General features: G+C 42.6%; 1 pseudogene; it reads left to right on the plus strand.

The window, feature by feature from the left end:
• Positions 1-4,412: 4,412 nt before the first annotated feature.
• LOC115897219 lies at positions 4,413-4,498 on the plus strand (annotated as a pseudogene).
• Positions 4,499-14,891: the final 10,393 nt, after the last annotated feature.

A 14,891-nucleotide genomic window follows, 5' to 3' on the forward strand; every position in this document is an offset into this window, starting at 1 on the left:
TGGCAAAGAAGTCAGAACATGTGACAATTCAGTAGTATTTATTGTTCATAGAAACAAATGTTCTGTTTTAACAGATTCATTCATCAGTTACCTGGAAGAAGTATCTAGTAACAGGGAAAGAAAACTCCACAGGAGTTTCAGATACCCTTCCCCCTTTAGCATAATACTAAATATCGTGCCACCAAAGTACATTTATTTAGCTTATGATAGAAATTGTGGGGGCAGATGATAAAAACAGTTAAGAATTATTGACGTCTGTCAATAAGGGGTCTTCTTCAGCATTCTTTAATAACCTGACTGTACTGGGTTGTTCTAGGTAATTATGGAATGGACCCCAGGATGTAGCTGGGACCTTCCAGCCGGGATCCTTGAAGTTAGCTACAAGCCCATGTTGAGGTCGCCAGCAACTGAGGCAGACAGAGAGAGAGAGAGAGAGAGAGAGAGGGAGAGACAAAGAGAGAGAAAGAGAGAGAGACAAAGAGAGAAAGAGAGAAAGACAGAAAGAGAGAGAAAGAAAGAGAAAGGGGGGAGGGAAAGAGAGAGAGAGAAAGAAGAGAGAGAGATACATTATTTTACATACAAATACAAAAGTGTTGATGTAGTTGTTATAAGAAATATCAGAATTTTTTGAACTCTTCTACATTTATTTATGGTTTTATTTTATTTTGAATGATGTGGGTAGGGGATAGCAGGCAGCAATTCGCCCTCTAGATGAATCCTCATGGCTTTGCCCCACCAGCTGATTATTGCTAATTTTATAGGGGCCACTCATTACAATGTAATAGGGGCTATTTCCTTCTATTTTACTGTACCTAATAGAGACTGGTCCAAAAAGGCACTGAGAGTAAGCCAGCAACAAAACGCAACTCCTGAGACCTATATTTGGCAACAGGGAAAAGCCAACAAATGAGTAAGACCTACCAAGGAGTCTGTCCTGTTTCCACAGGGTAACCAGGGCAAATGTGAGACTGTACGGTTTAGAACAAGACTGCAGGCTTCTCTTTTGGAATCACCATGTCTTGGGTCTCCATTACCTCAAGTACTTTCTTGGTCTTTCTGAGTCTTCCCTGCGTATGTGCACACGTGATTGTCGTCAATGCTGCAACGTTCCCTCTTCTGGTAGTCTGGGATGTGTCAGATAACACCACCAATTTCTTTCTTTCTTTTTTTTTTTTTTGAGGCGGAGTCTCGCTCTGTCGCCCAGGCTGGAGTGCAGTGGCCCGATCTCAGCTCACTGCAAGCTCCGCCTCCCGGGTTTACGCCATTCTCCTGCCTCAGCCTCCCGAGTAGCTGGGACTACAGGCGCCCGCCACCTCGCCCGGCTAGTTTTTGTATTTTTGGTAGAGACGGGGTTTCACCGTGTTAGCCAGGATGGTCTCGATCTTCTGACCTCGTGATCCGCCCGTCTCGGCCTCCCAAAGTGCTGGGATTACAGGCTTGAGCTACGGCGCCCGGCCCACCAATTTCTTTAATACAGTCCAGAGATGAGCCAATTTGGAAAATAATGAACTAAATTGTAAGATCTAGTCATATCCCTTCTTAATTCGCTTAGATTTGATTTATTAATCCTTTTTGCATGCAGTATTTATGGGCTGATGAGGACCAGCTGGTCCAGCAGCTTCTCAGCCACAGGTTTCTTAGGCCCTGTGAATGAAGAAAATGGGCAACTGAGTAGTACTATACCCACCCTTGCGCTTGGAGCTCTTTCTCTCTGAGAGTTTAAAATCTGCTTACAGTTTCCATATTCTTATATGATGCTTGTTAGGACTCAGAAAATGATATCTTAAAACGAAGGCCTCAGAAGCAAAAGTTTTTCTCTGACCTTTTCCTGACCTCCTGTTTCTGGCCCCTCATTTTCCCCTAAGGCCAGCCATGGAAAGTAGAATTCCTCTTCCCCAAGGGGGGTCATAGAAACCAGAACTGCTTTTCCCCCAAAACCAGCATAAGACCAAAGCATATTACTCTAATATCCGCTCCCCTGCCTTTTTGTATAAAAACTGGCTGTAAAGAAATTATTTCGGCCAGGTGCAGGGGCTCATGCCTGTAATCCCAGCACTTTGGGAGGCCAAGGCGGGAGGATTGCTCAAAGTCAGGAGTTCGAGTCCAACCTGGGTAACATAGTGACATTCTGCTCTTAAATAAAATAAAATAAAAATAAAAAAAATTAGCAGGAGACTGAGACAGGAGACTGAGGCAGGATGATTGTTTGAGCCCAGGCATTGGAGGTTGCAGTGAGCCATGTGCTTGTGCCTTTGCACTCCAGCCTGGGCAACACAGCAAGATCCTGTCTCAAAAAAAAAAAAAAAAAAAAAAAGAAAAGAAAAGAAATAAAGAAATGATCTGATCTACCTTGTTTGACTGTAGGTTATAAGAACTCTATTCCAGAGAGGGTCCTGCCTATACCCAGAAGGCAGGAATCCTGCACAGAGGCCAAGAAGAACCTGAAAGAAAATGTTTTGCTGGGTTTCCCTACTGAGTCTGTTACCATTAGCTCATATCCTTTTTGCTCAATCATATTTCTATACAGCTGTCCATACTTTGTTGAACCTAAGCATAAAAACGAACAGTTTCCCCTATATCTTTGGGTTTTCATTCTGAAGCCTCCTTTGTCCCATAAAACCATGATAAATACATTTGAATGCGTTTTCTCTGATTAATCTGATTTTTTATCAGTCATTTTCAGGGAAGTCTTCCCCTTTGCCCCTATGTGTTTCATTCTAGGCTTTGCAGAGGCTGGAGCACTTCTATTTCTGGGCCCAGTGCCAGAGCTGTTAGTAATCGATTCTCTTTAGAACTGGAATTGTCAGGTTGTTTCAGGACTCTGGTTTGCTTGATTTCCTTCCTAGGACACTTCAGAGTTTCGATACAGAGGTTCCTTTTCTCCAGTTTTCAGAAATAGAGAAGACCTTTCCAAGAAAACAGGGAGGAAAAAGGATAGAGAAGCCACTTAATGTAGAAGAATAAATAGATCTTTTATCTATCAAAACAGAAAATTACAACAAATGTAGTTTAATGATCTGAGCTGGCTTTATTGCTGTAAACCAAAAATAAAATTCTAAGCCCCCCAAGCATTTGAATGGACCCCTCCTCTCAGCCAAAGTTAACCTGTAAAACTTATTCCAAAGTTAAGCTGTAAAACTAGTTCAGGCCATGATGGGAAGGGGGAGTTGGATATGCCTCATTACAATTAACATCAACACAGACCCTAAGACTGACAGAACAGGCACTTTAAGTCTGATAAGAAACATTTACAATCTATTCTCTCTGAAGCCTGCTACTTGGAGGCTTCAACAACATAAAATCTTGGTTTCCACAACCCCTTATCATAACCCAGATATGCCTTTTTAAAACATATTCCAGATCTTTTTTTTTTTTTTTTTTTTTTTTGAGACTGAGTTTCGTTCTTGTTGCCTGGCTGGAGTGCAATGATGTGATCTTGGCTCACTGCAACCTCCACCTCCTGGGTTCAAGCAATTCTCCTGCCTCAGACTCTGGAGTAGCTGGAATTACAGGCACCCACCAACACACACGTCTAATTTTTGTATTTTTAGTAGAGATGGGGTGTCACCGTGTTGGCCAGGCTGGTCTCGAACTCCTGACCTCAGGTGATCCGCCCACTTTGGCATCCCAAAGTGCTAGGATTACAGGTGTGAGCTACCGTGCCCTGCTTAAATTTCAGATCTTTAAGTAGTAACTGAATGAACTGCCAGTCAGAAAATCTTTGAATCTGCGTATGAGCTGGGATCCCCCGCTTCCGGTTGTCACGCCTTTCTGGACTGAACCAATGTACATCTTACATGTATTGATGGATGTCTTATGTCTCCTTAAAAATGTATAAAATCAAGCTGCAAGCCAACCACTGTGGCCACATGTCATCAGGACCTCGTGAGGTGTATCATAGGCACGTCCTTAACCTTGGCAAAATAAACTCCTAAATTAATTGTGACTTGTCTCAGATACTTTTTGGTTTACATTGTGATTCTAGAATCGGGAAATACTTCATCCTACAAAACAGAGTAAGTGTTCCAATGGGCTGAACAGTGGGGGCTGGCTTTATAGACAGAAAAGGCTGAAGAAAGCAGATTGGTCATTGCAAAGTTACTTTCCTTGTAAGGCAGAGACAAGGAAACAAAACAATAATAGAAAGATAATGGATGAGTTAGCATCAAGTTACTTTTGGCTACCCTTTCTGTGTAAAGATTAAAGCAGAGGGAACTTATCATCATTATTATGCCAATTAAAGATTGAAACTGGCCTGTTTTGGAAAATGACTGTTATCTATCCTGATTTCTTGAAGGTTAGATAACAACTTAGTTTAGTAACTTGGAAACACTGCATGAGTGACTCCATTTTGATTTTTAGTCTGGTCTGTTGGGGCCTAGCACAGGAGCTTAGTCCAAAACAGTAGACTTCTCCTTTTGTAGTTCATAAGTGTGATGATTGGGTGTTCATGATTGTGTGTGCAATGTGCCTCCCTCTAAACCTTTTTGACATGAAAAAGGAAAAAAAAAAAGAAAAAGAAAAAAGAAAAGAAAAAACTAATAAAGAAGAAAGGAAAATAAAACAATAGTGTCCTATAATTTTATTTAATAAATAGGCCACGGAATGGGATAAAATATTTGCATAACACAGATCTGATAAAGTACTGGTATCCAAAATGGGCAAAAGACCTAAAAAGACACCTCACCAAGGAAAATACAGGCTTATTTTATTTTATTGCACTTCACTTTATTGGGCTTCACAGATACTGCATTTTTTTTTTCCCCAAAGTGAAGGTTTGTGGCAACCCTGCATTGAGCAAGTCTATTGGCCTCAATTTTCCAACAGCATGTGTGCGCTTTATGTCTTTGTGTCTCATTTTGATAGTCTTTGCAAAGTGCAAGGTGAAGCAGCAAGTGCTGATGGAGAAGCTACACTAAGTTATACAGAAAACCTAGCTAAGATAATTGATGAAGGTGGCTACATTAAACAGATTTTCAATGTAGATGAACAGTCTTCTGTTAGAAGAGGATGCCATCTATGACTCTCATAGCTAGAGAGAAATCAATGCCTGGCTTCAAAGCTTTAAAGGACAGGCTGACTCTCTTGTTAGGGGCTAATCACTTTAATGTGGCTGGTCACTCTAAGTTGAAGCCAATGCTCATTGACCATTCTGAAAACCCTAGGGCCCTCAAGAATTATGCTAAATCTTTAGTTGGGCATGGTGGCACATGCTTGTAGTCCCAGCTACTTGGGAGGCTGAGGCAGGAGTATCATCTGAGCCTGGGAGATCGAGGTCGCAGTGAGCTATGATCATGCCACTGCACTCCAGCCCGGGTCACAGAGCGAGACCTTGTCTCAATTAAAAAATAAAATAAAATAAAATAAAATAAAATAAAAAGAATCTTGCAAAATCGACTCTGCTTATACTCTATATATGAAATAACAAATCCTGGATGATCATGCGTCTGTTTACAGCATGGTTTACTGAATGTTTAAGCCCAGTATCAAGACCTACTACTCAGAAAAAAAAAAAAGAGAAAAGTTCTTTTGAAATATTTCTGTTCATTGACAATTTGTACGTAGTCACCCAAGACCTATACAAGGAGATTAATGTTGTTTTATACCTGCTAATACAACATCCATTCCACAACCTCTGGATCAGTGAGTGATTTTGATTTTCAAGTTTATTTAAGAAATACATTTTGTAAGGCTATCACTGCTACAGACAGTGATTCCTCTGGTGGATCTGGGCAAAGAAAAACTGAAAACCTTCTGGAAAGGATTCATCGTTCTAGATACCATTAAGAAAATTCATGATTCATGGGAGGAGGTAAAAATATCCACATTAATGGGAGTTTGGAAGAAGGTGATTCCAGTCCTCAAGGATGACTTTGTGGGGTTCAAGACATCAGTGGAGGAAGTCACTGCAGATGGTGGTGGAAATGGCAGAGAACTAGAATTAGAAGTAGAAACTGAAGATGTGACTGAATTGCTGCAATCTCATCAACAAATTTGAAGGAATGAGGAATTGCTTCTTATGGATGAACAAAGAAAGTGCTTGTTTGTTTTGTTTTGTTCTGAGATGGAATCTACTCCTGGTAAAGATGATGTGACCATTGTTGAAATGATAACAAAGAATTTAGAATATTACATGATCGTAGGTAGTAAAGCAGCAGCACAGTTGGAGAGGATGAAAGAAGTTCTATTCTGGGTAAAATGCTAACAGACATCTTTGCATGCTACAGAGAAATCTTTTGTGAAAGGAAGTGTCAATCGATGTGGCAAACTTCAGTTTTCTCTCCTTTTTTAAAATATCAGGGCCACTCCACCTTCTAGCAACCACCACCCTGATCAGTCAGCAACTACCAACATTGAGGTAAAACCCTATACCAGCAACACAATTATGACTCACTGAAGTCTCAGATGATTGTTACCATTTTTAGCAATGTTTTTAAATTAAGGTATGTACTTTTAAAAATACATGGTTCTATTGCATACTTAATAGACACTTATAATATAGTGTAAACATAACTTTTATATGTGCTGAGAGACCAAAAAATTCATGCAACTTGCTTTATGGAGATGTTCACTTTATTGTGGCAGTTGGTACTGAACCCACAATATCTCTGAGGTGTGCCTGTATGCCAATGGCAAATAAACAAATGGGATACTGCTATACCCTACTAGAAGGTGTAAAATACAAAACAGTAACAACACCAAAAGCTGGCAAGAGTGTGGAGCAACAGAAACTCTCATTCATTACTGGCAGGAATGCAAAACGGTACAGCCACTTTGGAAGAGAGTTTGGCAGTTTCTTAAAAAGTAAACATTCTCTTATCATAAGATCCAGCAATTGTACTCTTTGGTACTCACAAATGAATTAAAAACATGCCCCCACCAAAACCAGCACATGCTTTATTCTTTATTGCCAAAACTTGGAAGCAACCAAGGTGTTTTTTTTTTTTTTTTTTTTTTTTTTTTTTTTTTTTGAGACAGAGTCTCGCTCTGTCGCCCGGGCTGGAGTGCAGTGGCCAGATCTCAGCTCACTGCAAGCTCCGCCTCCCGGGTTCCCGCCATTCTCCTGCCTCAGCCTCCCGAGTAGCTGGGACTACAGGCACCCGCCACCTCGCCCGGCTAGTTTTTTTTTTTTTTTTTTGTATTTTTAGTAGAGATGGGGTTTCACCATGTTAGCCAGGATGGTCTCGATCTCCTGACCTCGTGATCTGCCCGTCTCGGCCTCCCAAAGTGCTGGGATTACAGGCTTGAGCCACCGTGCCCAGCCCCAAGGTGTTTTTTAATAGGTCAATGGGTAAACAAACTGTAGTACATCTATACAGTAGAATATTAGCACTAAAAGGCAATGAGCTAGCAAACCATGAAAAGACATGGATAAACCTTAAATACGTATTGCTAGGTAAAATAAGCCAATCTGGAAGGCCACAGCTACATACTATATCATTTTAATGATTAATATGCAACATTGTGGAAATATGGAGATAATAAAAAGAACAGTGGTTTCTAGGAGTTTGAGGGAAGGAAAGAAGGGAAGGATTAATAGTTTGAACATGGGATTTTTAGGGCAGTGATACGATTTGGATCTGTGTCCCCACCCAAATCTCATGTTCAATTGTAATCCCCTATGCTGGAGGTGGGGCCTGGTGGAGGGTGATTGGATCACGGGGGCGGATTTCCCCCCCCAGTGCTGCTCTCATCGTAATGAGTGAGTGCTGGTTGTTTAAAACCATCTGGTGTAGCACCTCCCGCCTCTCTCTCTCTTGCTCCTTCTCCGGCCATGTGAAGTGCTGCTCTCTCTTTACCTTCTACCATGATTGTAAGTTTCCTAAGTCCTCCTCAGAAGCAGAATCCACAATGCTTCCTGTATAGCATGGAGAGCTGCTGACCAATTAAACTTCTTTCCTTTATAAATTACCCAGTCTCAGGTATTTCTTTATAGCAATGTGAGAATGGACTAATACAGAAAGTTGGAACTGATGAGTGGAGCATTGCTATAAAGGTACCTGAAAATATGGAAGTGACTTTCCAATTGGATAATGGGTAGAGGTTGGAAGAGTGTGGAGGCTCAGAAGAAGACAGGAATACGTGGGAAAATTTGGAACTTGTTGAATAGTTGTGACCAAAGTGCCAATAGTGATATGGACAATGAAGTCCAGACTGAGGAGGGCTCAGGTGGAAATGAGGAACTTATTGGGAACTGGAGCAAAGGTCACATGTGTTATATCTTAGCAAAGGACTTGGAGGCATTGTGACCCTGTCCTAGGGATCTGTGGAACTTGGAACTTGAGAATGATGATTTACGGTACCTGGTGGAAGAAATTTCTAAGCAGCAAAGTGTTCAAGAATCAGCCTGGCTGCCTCTAACAGCCCATGCTTATATGTGTGAGCAAATAAATGACCTGAAACTGAAACTTATATTTAAAATGGAAGCAGAGTGTAAAAGTTTGGAAAATTTGCAGCCTAGCCATATGGGATAAAAGAAAAAACCCACTTTCAGGGGAGGAATTCAAGCAGGCGGCTTGAATTGTATCTTAGAAATAACCAGAACAGATAACTTAGAAATTTGCATAACTAAAAGGAAGGCAAATGCTGATAGCCAAGACAATGAGGGAAATGCCTCAAAAGTATTTCAGAGATCTTTGCTGCAGTCTCTCCCGTCACAGGCCCAGAGGCCTAGAAGAAAATAATGGTTTCATGGGCCAGCCAGGCCCAGGGCCTTGCTGCACTGTGCAGCCCCAGGACAAGAAGCCCTGTATCCCAATTGCTGTAGCTCCAGATGTGGCTCAAGGACATGAAGCCCTGCATCCCAACTGCTCTAGCTCCAGATGGGCTCAAAGCCCAAAGGTACATCTCAGTCCACTGATTCATATGGTGCAAGCCATAAGCCTTGATGGCTTCCACCTGGTGTTAAGCCTGTGTGTGCACAGAATACAAGACTTGAGGTTTGGAAGCCTCTGCCTAGATTTCAGAAGATGTATGGAAAAGCCTGGATGTCCAGGGAGAAACCTGCTACAGGGGCAGAGCCCTCAAAGAGAACATCTACTAGGGCAGTGCAGAGGGGATATGTGGGGTTGGAGCCCCTGCACAGAGTTCCCAGTAGGACACTGCCTAGTGGAGCTGTGAGAAGAGGGCCATCGTCCTTCAGATTCCAGAATGGTAGATTGACCATCAGTTTGCACCCTACACCTGGAAAAATTACAAACACTCAACACCAGCTCATGAGAGCAGCTGTGGGGGCTGAACCCTGCAAGACCCAGGGGTGGAGCTGCCCAAAGCCTTGGGAGCCCCTCCCTCATACCAGTGTGCCTTAGATGTGAGACATGGAGTCAAAGGAGATTATTTTGGAGCTCTAAGATTTAATGACTGCCCTGCTGGATTTTGGACTTGCATAGGGCCTGTAGTCCCTTTCTTTTGTCTGATTTCTCCCTTTTGGAACAGGAGTATTTACCCAGTGACTGTACCCCCATTGTATCTTAGAAATAACTAATTTGTTTTTGATTTTACAGGCTCATGGGCAGACAGGACTAACCTTGTCTCAGATGAGATTTTGGACGGTGGACTTTGGAGTTAATGCTGGAATGAGTTAAAACTTTGAGGGACTGTTAGAAAGGCATAATTGTATTTTGCAGTGTAAGAGGAACATGAGATTTGGGAGGGGCTTGAGGTGGGATGATATGGTTTGGATCTGTGTCCCCAACCACATCTCATGCTCAATTGTAATCCCCAATGTTGGAGGTGGGGCCTGGTGGGAGGTGATTGGATCATGGGGGCAGATTTCCCCCTTAGCGCTGCTCTCATCATAGTGAGTGAGTGCTCATGAGATCTGGTTGTTTAAAAGTGTGTAGCACCCCCTACCCTGCCCTTACTCATTCTCTGGCCATGTGAAGTGCTGCTCTCTGTTTATCTTCCACTATGATTGTAAGTTTCCTGAGGCCTTCCCAGAAGCAGAAACTGCTATGTTTCCTGTAAAGCCTGCAGAATTGTGGGCCAATTAAACCTCTTTCCATTATAAATTACCCAATCTCAGGTATTTCTTTATAGCAGTGGGAGAACAGGCTAACACAGGTAGTGAAACTATTCTGTATGACACTTGTATTAGTCCATTCTCACGCTGCTATAAAGAAATACCTGAGACTGGGTAATTTACAAAGAGAAGTTTAATTGCTCATAATTCTGCAGGCTGTACAGGAAGCATAGCAGCTTCTGGAGAGGCCTCAGATAACTTTCAATCTTGGCAGAAAGCAAAGCGGAAGCAGGCACATCTTACAACGGCAGAACAGGAGGAAGAGAATGGAGGGCCTATACACTTTTAAACAACCAGATCTCATGATAACTCTATTATGAGAACAGCATTAGGGGGATGGTGCTAAACCATTAGAAATGGCCCCTGTGATCCAATCATCTCCCACCAGGCTCCACCTCCAGCATTAGGGATTATAATTCAACATGAGATTTGGGTGGGGACACAGATCCAAACCACATCAGTACTGTAATGGTGAATATGTGCCATTCACCATTGTATGTATGTGTAAATTCATACAATGTATAACAACAAAGAGTGAGCCCTAATGTGACCTATGGACTTTAGTTAATAATAATGTTTCAGTATTGCCTTATGAATGATTACAAATGTCCCACACTAATGCACTAAGGGAACTGGAAGGGGTTGTGGGAGGGTTGCATGGGAACCCATAATTTCCACTCAGTTTTTCTGAAAAACTTAAAACTGCTCAAAACGTAAGTCTATTAATCAAAAGAAAACAAAAAGATAGATCTGAAAAGAGTGTGGGAAGAAGGATGCCATGAGGGGAGACAGGGAAAGTATGACCAACATAAACATGAATCTTTCTAAGTAACCATATGGCATATTTCTGATGTAGTGTTTCCTAGCACCCAGGAGTCCAGCAGTTTAGTTTATACCATTAAACTTAAATGGATTTAAGTTACTGGTCAATTGAACAGCAGTCTGGTGTTCACCATCTTAGGACTACTAATGGTATCACAGATTGCCCTCTAACGGAGTTAGGGGAAGAAGAAAAGAAGTTTTCAACTGAGTTTATAGGCAAGGAAGAGAAAAGCCCAGAAGCCTTTGTAGTACATAGCACTTGAACAGCTCTTCAAATAAAGCTTCTGAAGTTCTGGAGTTGTAGTTAGAGCTGTCAGACTTGAGCAACCTTGAAATAGAATGATTATGAGATTTAAGGTGGTGGTTTGTGCTGCATTGACAGTATTTATCCCACTCATCTGTGTGCACGTGTGTGTGTATGAGAGAGAGAGAGAGAGATGGGAGACAGAGTGCCTGCCTGAGATCCAGAGAGACCAAAAGGAAGGATAGGTTATGTTCATCTTCACTAATTCCTTGAAGTGGCAGAGTGTTAACCTGATCTGGCTTTTCTTTTATATTTATTTCATGGAACTACCAATATCTCTTAATCAACATGTGTTTGTATTCACATTTTTTAAGGCCACTTCCTGCTTCTTCCCCTTTTCACAGTGACATTTTTTTTTAAAAAAAGAAAATGCTGTTAATACATTCAAAATGTTTCCTCTGTTGCCATGTTGCTGTTACATTGTTTACTAATTTTTTCTCCTCCTTCTTAATGGTATAACTATCCTCTTCTGGATAAATGGAGTCTAATAATATTCATCCTCTGCCATCTGGTTTATCACTGGCTTGGAGACACAGCTCTGGGATTTTAGGCAGCCTCAGTCTGAAATGACCCAAATATCGTAAGGGTAGTCAAAACAATAGAGTGATCAATTTTCACAACTTTGTACCAGACAAGTTTAGAAGGCAACTGCTACTTTTTGAAGAACAGAAAACACGTGAATGTTGTCATGGAGAACCAGAAGTCTAGGAGAGGATGTGGTTCTTGTCCCAGCCAAATGTGTGATCTTGAGAAAATGACTTAACTTGCCCAAGACTCAAAGGCTTTATATGTAAATTAAAGACATTTTACTGCTGAAAGGCAGAGGACTGGACCTTTGTTCTGTCCATATTTGAGGCTCTGTCAGTACCAGAATATAAGAAACGCTACCCACCCACATTTATAGATTTTAAATTTCTCCAAGGCACAGTTGGGTCATATTTCCCTTGAATGCCCCCACAGCTCATGGCACACTATTAGTCATCTTAACAGCTACCCTTTGCTGAACAATTTATGAGCCCCGTGCCTGCCTGGGGACTCAAACTTGTTGAACAGTGGTTATTAGGAGAAGAGAAGGAAGGGAGTAGGCCACAGAGTGGGGCCTACAGCCTACCCAAGGGCCTCCAGCTCCTTAGAGCAGGCAGCTCTCTGGTGTTAGCACGTACTTCCCAGGATCTAAAGGAGAGTGGGAGGGAGACAAAGGCTTCAAGATCTTTCTCTCCTCAGGCCATGCCCCAGCACATACACAGCTTCAGGGGAGAGGCAGCTGGAAAACTGTGTCCATGGCAGAGGCAGCTGGAAAACAAGTTAAGTATTTAAGTTTTTTTTTTTTTTTCCTGAGACAGAGTCTTCCTCAGTTGCCCAGGCTAGAGTGCAGTGGTGCAATGCCGGCTCCCTCCCTCTGCCTCCTGGGTTCAAGCGATTCTTCTGCCTCAGCCTCCTGAGTAGCTGGGATTACAGGTGTGTGCCACCACGCTCGACTAATTTTTATATTTTTAGTAGAGATGGCGTTTCATGGTGGCCAGGCTGGTCTTGAACTCCTGGCCTCAAGACATCTGCCTGCCATGGCCCCCCAAAGTGCTGGGATTACAAGCTTGAGCCACTGAGCCTGGTTCATCATTTTCTTCTAATACACATACAAAGCTGAGCTGTTGGGCTGCTTGGGTTGTGGATGGAGAAAAGCATCAGAAAAGTATCCAAATTAGGATGAAAAAGTTCAGTAAAAGGTGGGAGCAGAGATGGAGAGGGCAAGAGTGTGGGGGCAAGATGAGAGGGACTTTGGGGAGCAGCTGTCTTCATGACAGGCCTAGGGGAGAAGATTGTCCAGCTAGGATTTGAGAGTGTTTCTCTGTGTGTTATGGGAGTGTAATTCCTCTTTCTGGGCTAACCCCTTGCCCTGAGACTTCCAGGAAATGTAAAATGATTCTTTAAGATATTTTACATTCAGATTTTCTTATTTTCTGCCACCTGGTGCTAAAATGGGCTTAGGGATGGCCCAGGCTTAGGTTGAACTGGCAGGAAAAGTTTTTCTCAATAACCAGAATCAAGCGGCTCTGCAGACAGCCCTCAGTTTTCAAAGGATCTTGCCAATGGGAAGGATTATGCATAGTGATAGGTGAGTTAATATGTAGCAAAGCCTTGCAGATGGTTGGAAATGCAGACCCAACAGATTCTTCCCTCATAAACAGTCCCAACAGCTTCTTTCCTCATCTCTAATGAATATTTGCAAAGCACCTTCCCATTCATTGTTCCACCTTTGTTCCCATGATAACCTATTGAACCAGGCATGGTAAACTAATACACCTCCTACTTAGTAGACAATGTTCAGTGACCTGCCCAATTCACGGAGCTAAGAAGGGCCAGACCTGGGCAAGAACCCAGGTCTTCTGACTCCATTTATCTTCATTTGTCTAGGCTCCTTGCCATCTCAATCTGTCTACCAACAGCAGCACCCCTTCATTGTACCTCCCTACACTCCCCTCCACCCCCTTGATCATCCCAGGCTTGAATATGGAAGTTGAGGTTTCAGGTCCAAGTGCAACAAGAAACATAATGACTAAAAAGCCCAATATTTGCATGTTGCATATATCTTTTTTTTTTTTTTTTTTTTTTGAGACGGAGTCTTGCTCTGCCGCCCAGGCTGGAGTGCTGTGGCCGGCTCTCAGCTCACTGCAAGCTCCGCCTCCCGGGTTCACGCCATTCTCCTGTCTCAGCCTCCCGAGTAGCTGGGACTACAGGCGCCCGCCTCGTCGCCCGGCTAGTTTTTTTGTATTTTTTAGTAGAGACGGGGTTTCAGCGTATTAGCCAGGATGGTCTCGATCTCCTGACCTCATGATCCGCCCGTCTCGGCCTCCCAAAGTGCTGGGATTACAGGCTTGAGCCACCGCGCCCGGCTGTTGCATATATCTTAATGGGAGACATATAGCTTTTTGTTATTAATGGGACCTGGGCTCAGTAAATTTGGGGTGATATAACTTACCTATGCATTATAAAATCCAGGAAATAAACCACAAGATAAATACCTCACCCTTCCCCTTCTGCCACGCCTTATAATCAACCTGTTGTGGGAAATAACTGGAAGTGAGGCATTAGTCCCCTGAATACGTAGAACATTATCTTTTTTATTTTTATGTTTTAGAGACAGGGTCTGGCTCTGTCACCCAGGCTGGAGTGCAGTAGCATGATCATAGGTCACTGTAACCTCAAACTCCTGGGCTCAAGCATCCTTCCACCTCAGCTTCCTGAGTAGTTGGGAGTACAGGCATGTGCCACCATGCCTGGCTACATTAAACATTATCTTGACATTGCTCCCTAACCATATAAAGCAAAATACTTCAAAATCATCAAGGCATATTTGGAATTCTCCAAGCATATTCAAAGTAAGTATTTGTCTCAGGCCTGTTTAGTATTTCTATCAGCAACTTGAAAAGTAATGTGAAAGGAAAGTTCATAGATTGTTCATATGGCCAAAGTTGAGGGAGATGGCTCATTTACTGTGTGTAATTATGGGGAGGCAAAGCTGTAATGCCAGGAATGGAGGCCACATCTTGAGCAGCTTCTGTGTTCATCCAACATCTGCACCTCTCAGGCCCTAGACCTGCTCATTTCCAAGCAGTTTCATCTTCTTGGATATCGTGGCCACATCCTGGACCTTGCTATTACTCAGGACTGCTTCAGCTCATACACTTCCAGCATCATGCTCTCTAAGCACAGTCTTTCAGCTCTTGCTTTCTGACTCTCTATTTC

Source organism: Rhinopithecus roxellana, chromosome 4, assembly GCF_007565055.1.
Source record: "Rhinopithecus roxellana isolate Shanxi Qingling chromosome 4, ASM756505v1, whole genome shotgun sequence".
In the NCBI taxonomy this organism is placed as follows: Eukaryota; Metazoa; Chordata; class Mammalia; order Primates; family Cercopithecidae; genus Rhinopithecus; species Rhinopithecus roxellana.